The 7,061-nt window shown below is 48.1% G+C and overlaps 1 pseudogene; it reads left to right on the top strand.

Moving 5' to 3' along the window:
- Nucleotides 1–681: 681 nt before the first annotated feature.
- Nucleotides 682–2,102, top strand: LOC126069902 (PC-esterase domain-containing protein 1B-like; annotated as a pseudogene).
- The last annotated feature ends 4,959 nt before the right edge of the window (nt 2,103–7,061 follow it).

Consider the following 7,061-nt stretch of genomic DNA (forward strand, 5'->3'; position numbering starts at 1 on the left):
TGTGTTAGAAGGGGTCTCTAGACTTTACCCTGGGACAAAGGCAGTGATCAGGTCATGGGATGTGTTCTTGTCATTTCTCAGGAGGGCAGGGGTACTCACAATGGGATTCAGAAGAGAGAGACAAAATGAAAACAAAGTCAAAATCATCGTGGAAATAAGATGCGTATGTTTTCCTGAGTATTCTCGCCAACGCTGCCTGGAAATCCTGGGTGTGGATCCACCACCAGCTGGGCCACGGCCCTGGAAGTGGTCTGGTTCTCCCAGTGGACAGACGTTGTCCCAGTGCCTGGAGCACAGGTGGTGGCTGAGGCGGGAACAACCCATATCTATTCAGACCAACAGCATCAGTCTCAGCACCGATGCCCTCCACCAGGGGGAGCCAACCCGGGTACGGGGGCAGGGCCATGGGTTCAGAGGTCACACCGTGGGCCGAAGGATTGGCGAGACGGCTTTCAGGGCCCCGGACGCTGCCCCCTTTCTCCGCCCGGTCCAGGCCCAGGCCAGTCCAGCTGCATTAAACAGCCCCCCGTCTGCCCGCCCGGCCGTCCCCACAACCGCCAACCAGCCAGCCAGCCAGCCTTCTCTCCGTCTCTGGCAGCAGCCGCTCAGCCCTTGGTCCAGAGCTCTTTCGGGACCCGCCCTGAGGGAAGGCAGGAGCTAGGCCACCTTCGCCCAGCCACCATGGTCCACCTGAGGGTGTCCGAAGTCCGGCAGCTGCTGCACAACAAGTTCGTGGTCGTCATGGGGGACTTGGTGCAGAGGGCCGTGTACAAGGACCTGGTGCTCCTGCTGCAGAAGGACTGCCTGCTCTCAAGCAGTCAGCTGAAGGCCAAGGGCGAGATGAGCTTCGAGCAGGACAGGCTGCTGCACGGCGGCTGGTGAGGCCGTATGCACAACGGGACCCACTACCGCGAAGTCCGCGAGTTCTGCTCCACACCCCACCTTGTGCGCGTCTACTTCCTCACACGCGCCTACTCCCCGTACGTGGAGAAAGTCCTGCTGGAGCTGCTGAGGGGCGAGCACGGCCCAGACGTGGTCATAATTAACTCCTGCCTCTGGGACCTGTCCAGGTATGGCCAGGATTCCATGTGGAGCTACAGGAGGAACCTGGAGACCCTGTTCTGGCGCCTTCGCCAGGTGCTGCCCGAGTCCTGCCTCGTGGTGTGGAACACTGCCATGCCAGTGGCTGAGACGGTCTCGGGGGGTTTCCTCCCTCCTGAGGGCATGCCCCCGACAGTGTGCCTGCGGGATGATGTGGTCGAGGCCAACTTCTACAGCGCCGCTGAGGCCAGCAGGCTCGGCTTCGAAGTGCTGGACTTGCATTTCCACTTCCGGCACTCCTGGCACCACAGGCAGGCAGATGGCGTGCACTGGAACCAACACACTCATCGAAGGCTCTCGCAGCTGCTGCTGGCCCACCTGGGCGACGCCTGGGCCGTGGACCTGCCCTGCGACGTCCAGGTGGGCAGGTGGATCTAGGAAGGCCCTGGGAGCCCTCTCAGAGGGTCCGGGAGCGATGGGCTGCTCCAGCGCCATGGAGGTGAATCCGGTGAGGAGGCCCCACCTTCACGCCCACCTAGGCCCCCGCGCCCTATCACTCAGTCGTGAAGACCCACTGTTTCCCTGCCCCAGGTTCCCAGGTGCTTCCGGTGGAGCTGGCATGGCTCCACTTTGCCCGGGGACCAATCCCTGCATGCGACCCCTACATGCTGCACAGTAGATATGCAGAGGAAGCAAACATGACAGCTGGCCGGCTGCCGCGCAACGCCGGAATACATAAGGCCTATGATCAGCACCAGCGCCGTGTGGTTCACTGGGCTTTTTGGCTTTACCCTCCAGGTCCCCCCGCAGGGCCACAGAGGTGCAGGGGCAGGGACCGCAGCCCCCACGTGATGAGAGGCAAGGCTTCGATAGCGATCCCTCCACATAGGCCGTCCTCTCCCTTGTACACTTCCCTGGGGGATGGCCTATGCATGCAGGTCTGGAACACCTTCAGCCACCCCTCCATCCCTCTCAGCAGCGATAGGCCTTACTCGCTGCGAGTTGGGGAAAGGAGCAGATACCAGAGGTGCACTCCCATGGCTGTCTCCTCCTTGCCTTGACGCACAAACTGCGAATTAAAAATTGCCTTCACAAACACAATGTCTGTCTCCGCGGAGTCTTCATGGGGGTGCACCGTGGCAGCGTGTCCATGATGGATCAGTGTAGCCTGTCACTCCCATTATGCTCTAACTGCCTTTCGGGGCAAGGAGCAGGACGTCCAGATGCCTTCTTGCGGGCTGCCGCTGCTTTCAGGGCCAAAGAGGCAATCAGGCGAAATCCATTCCTTCCAATTACCTGTAGTTTCTGTAGAAGAGTTACTTGTTCAGAAAAGCCCCGAAGTTGAGCTGCGCTTCACCACTTAGCAAGATCCAACCCTCAATTCAGTGAGCTGACATTAAGTGCCTCTCAGGGCTGGTGAAAAAAACAAGCCTCCCAGACTGTCTTCTATACCCATAAAGTGAATTAAGTTATTTGCACACAATTGGGAGACTCTGACAGCTTTTGCAGCAAGGGAGTTTTCTTTGCAGAGAAACCAGCTTCTCTTTCCTCACTTGAGGAACTTTTACTTAAAGGAACAATGTGCCTTAAGGACAAACGGGGAGGGGAGGCCGCCAGGGAGGAGATGGGACTCAGAGTGATCTCAAGCATGCTAAGAACGAATGAGCAATTCCAGGACTGGTTACAGAAAAGGAGAAATGACACATTTTGGGCTTGAAATGATTTAAAGCATTGTTAAAGGAAATGTCAAAAGTTGATATAAGAACCCCAGAAAATGTTGGCCTGAGATCATGTTTAAATCTTAAAAATATCCCCTGAAATCTTCTTTAACTAAGAATAGCTTAATTAGTAAAGAATGTCTGCCTTGAGCCTTGTGCTGTTTTAACGAGCTCTCTATATGAGATCAAACTGACAACAGCAACTGTTGAAAGATGAGATAGGAAGCTTAGGGGGCAGTGAGTCTGTGTTAATGGGGGAGGAACAACTCAGAAGAGGAGGGTGAGAGTGACTGCACAACTTGAAGCATGTAAAAAATGTCACTGAATTGTGTTTGTAGAAACCGTTGAATTGGTTTATATTTTGCTGTGTATATTCTCAATAACAACAAAAAATAAAATAAATTTTATTACAAAAAGCAAACAATAGTTAACTAGTAAAGGCTGCCTACCTTGACCATTATGCTCTTTCAAGAATTATCTGTATGGAGCCCTGATGGTATGATGGTTAGGTACTCACCTGGTGGCCAAAAGGACAGGAGTTCGAATCCACCAGCTGTTCCTTGAAAACCCTATGGGGCAGTTCTACTCCGTCCTATAAGGTGGCTATGAGTTGGAATCAACTCAACAGCAACAGATTTTTTTTTTATATATGGGGTCACATTGACCACAGCAACTAGAAATGTTGGATAGGAAGCTTAGTAAGTTTATGTTAGTGGGGCAAGAACAACAACTCAGAAAAGGAGGGTGAGAATGGCTGCACCACTCAAAGAATGTCATCGATGTCACTGAATGGCATGTGCTGAAACTGGCGAATTGGCTTGAGTTCTGCTGTGTGTATTCTCAACAACAGCAAAAGTAAAATAAAGTATCTAAAAAAGAAAAGACAAGATGGCGTAAACAGTCTAATGTGTTCTGCTATAAACCTGGGTCTCACTATCGATTAAGAGATGAGACTGATATTTCATGCAATTTGAAAATTGATGAGGCATAATTTCAAAATCAATAAGTGCAACAACAACAAGTAATTGAGCTCCTTCTATCTATACAGCACTGTGCAAAACACAGGGAGGGTGCAGCTTATCCCCTTAAAGAGGAAGAACTGGGATGGCCCATGCTTTGGGCACTGAGACTTCCCTTACACATGATATTTATTCAACAGCAACCATATTAGGAAGGTAATGTTTTTAAGAAACTCTGCTTGCACAATGGTTAGGTGCTTGGCTGCTAAACCAAAAGGTTGGCGGTTCTGACCCACCCGCTGCTCTGCAAGAGAAGGATATGGCAGTCTGCTTCCATAATGAATACAGCCTAGAAAACTTTATGAGGCAGTTCTACTCGCTCCTGTAGTTTCTGTATGAGTTATGAGAACTGTTGTTAGCTGCTACGGACTCTTCAGAGACTCATGGTGACCCCTTGCACAATGGAACGAAACACCACCTGATCGTGTGTCAACCAAATGCTTGGTTGGTGTTACAGATTGAAATATGTCTGCCCAAAAATGTGTATATCAGTTGGGCTGGGCCATGATTCCCAGTATTGTGTGATTTTCCTATGTGTTGTAAATCCTGCCTCTATGATGAAAATGAGGGAGGATGGGTGGTAGTTGTGTTAGTGAGGCAGGGCTCAATCTACAAGATTGGATTGTGTCTTGAGGCAATCTCTTGAGATATAAAAGCCAGAAGCGAGCAGACAGACAGGGGGACCACATACCACCAAGAATGCAGAAGAGATCCTTTGGACCCAGGGTCCCCGCACCAAGAAGCTTGTAGTTTAAGGCAGATTGATGAGAAGGCTGACAGAAAGAAAACTTTCCCCTGGAGCTGACACCATGGATTTGGACTTTAAGCCTATATTACTGTGAAGAAATAAATTTCTCTTTGTTAAAGCCACTCCCTTGTGGTATTTCTGTTATAGGAGCACTAGGTGACTAAGACAGGTGGAGATCAGACTGTTGATCTACCAGGTTCTCAGTGGCTGATTTACAGACTAGATTGCCAGGCCTTTCTTAATAATCAGTCTAATTCTGGAAGCTCCCCTGAAACCTGTTCAGCATCACAGCAGTATAAAAGCTTCTGCAGACAGACTGGTGGTGGCTGCGAATGAGGTGCATTGGCTGGGAATGGACCCCCAGTCTCCCTCATGGAAGGGAAGGAGTCTGCCACTGACCAACCACTGCCCCCTTAAGTTCGGTTATAGAGACCCACTGTTAGAGAGAGGAGACAGCAAAATAGGTGAAGGCCGTAGTTACCACATGGTAACAGAGTCATGATTCAGGTTAGGTTTGCCTAACTCCAGAATTCACATGCCTTGCACTATACCACATGCCTGCAAGGTAGACAGGAAATATGTGTGTGTATATGTGTGTGTACGTACACATATATGGTGGACATGTACACTGCACACACACATACACACACAAATACCAAGCACAAGAGAAGGGCTGTCAGCTGGGTGGTGTCTTAGTCATCTAGTGCTGCTGTAACAGAAACACCACAGAGGATGCCTTTAACAAAGAGAAATTTATTTTCTCACACTCTAGTAGACTAAAAGTCCAAATTCATGGGGCCAGCTCCAGGGCCATGCTTTCTCTTCTCTGTAGGAAGGTCCTTGTCATCAATCTTCCCCTGGACTACAAGCTTCTCCATGCAAGAACCCCAGGTCCAAAGGATGTGCCTTTCTCCTGGGCATTGCCTTCTCGGTGATACAAGGTCCCCAAGCCTCTCTGCTCACTTCTCTCTTTTAAATCTCAAAAGAGAATCCAATCTTGTAGATTCAGTCCTGCCTCATTAACATAACTGCCACCTATTCCACCTTATTAACATCACAGAGGTAAGATTTACAACACATAGGAAAATCATATCAGATGACAAAATGGTGGACAATGACACAATACTGTGAATCATGACCCAGACAAGTTGACACATATTTTGGGGGGAACACAATTCAGTCCATAACAGGTGGGTTATGGAGGTGTCACTATTTGAATTGGCACTCAGTGAAAGATAGGGAGAGATCAATACTGAGATGTTTCCATGTAACAGATGAAGAGTGGGGTATCAGGAATGTGGGCATTAAATGGGGGGGGGGCGGGAAAACCCAAAACATATGGAAGGCTCTGGAAACTGATCAGAGTGGCTAGATCCAAGATCCGTGTTGAGTGTAATCAGAGGTTAGGCTAGAGGCATACGGGGATTTGAATGTTAAGGGTATGGCAAATTGGGTCTAGATAAAGATAATATTGGGAGTAATTATCAAAAACACAGCTGAATGTTTCCTTAAGAACTTAAAGGATTCCCAGGCTGGTACAAATGGTTAACATGCTTAGCTGCTAATCAAAAGCTTGGAGGTTCGAGTCTGCCCAGAGATACCTCAGAAGAAAGGTCTGGCAAGATACTTCCAAAAACTCAGCCATTTAAAAACTCTATGCAACACAGTTCTACTTGGAGTTGACTCCATAGCAAAAAAAAAAAAAAAAAAAAGTCTCTAAAGGAAACACTGGTGGTGTAGTGGTTAAGAGCTATGGCTACTAACCAAAAGGTCAGCGGTTCGAATCCAACAGCTGCTTCTTGGAAACCCTATGAGGCACTGTTACTTTGTTGTATAGAGTCACTATGAGTCAGAGTCCACTCGATGGCAGCAGGTTCCGGTTTTAAAGGGTATATTTCAGTTAACAGAAAATTTTATTTTTGTGCAAAACCATTCACTACAAATGGTATAGGAATAAAAAGATCTATTCAGAAACATGGAAATCTTTGAATCAGCAATTGAAAAAATTTCATTTCAGATAATGGAGGAATTTTTATCTTACTTGATGAAAAATTCTTGGAAACATGAGCATGAAGACTAAAATGATAAAAAAAAAATTCCTATCGAAATGCATTGAAAACAAGTCCAAAGTGGATACAAACTAATTGTGGCAAAAAAGGCTTATACACACTAAAAGAATGCATTTCCCTCTCAGCCAAAGATGGGTTTTGGTCCCAGGAAAGATTCAAAGCTGGATAAGTACAGCCATTAATAACCTGGTATATGAGTCAGAATTGACTTGATGGCAACAGGCTTGGTTTTTTTGGTATATATGGGAGTTCCAGGGTGGTACACACAGCTAACATTCTTGGTTGCTAGCCTAAAGGTTGGAAGTTTGAGTCCACCCACAGTACCTTGGAAGAAAGGACTGGAGATCTAATTTTGAAAAAATCAGCCATTGAAAACCCTATGGAGCACAGTTCTACTCTGACACACATGGGTTAGAGGTGACACCATGGCAACTGTTTATTTTTTATAGTTGATAATAGATGAAGA

The sequence above is a fragment of the Elephas maximus genome, assembly GCF_024166365.1.
Source record: "Elephas maximus indicus isolate mEleMax1 chromosome Y unlocalized genomic scaffold, mEleMax1 primary haplotype SUPER_Y_unloc_1, whole genome shotgun sequence".
NCBI lineage: Eukaryota > Metazoa > Chordata > Mammalia > Proboscidea > Elephantidae > Elephas > Elephas maximus.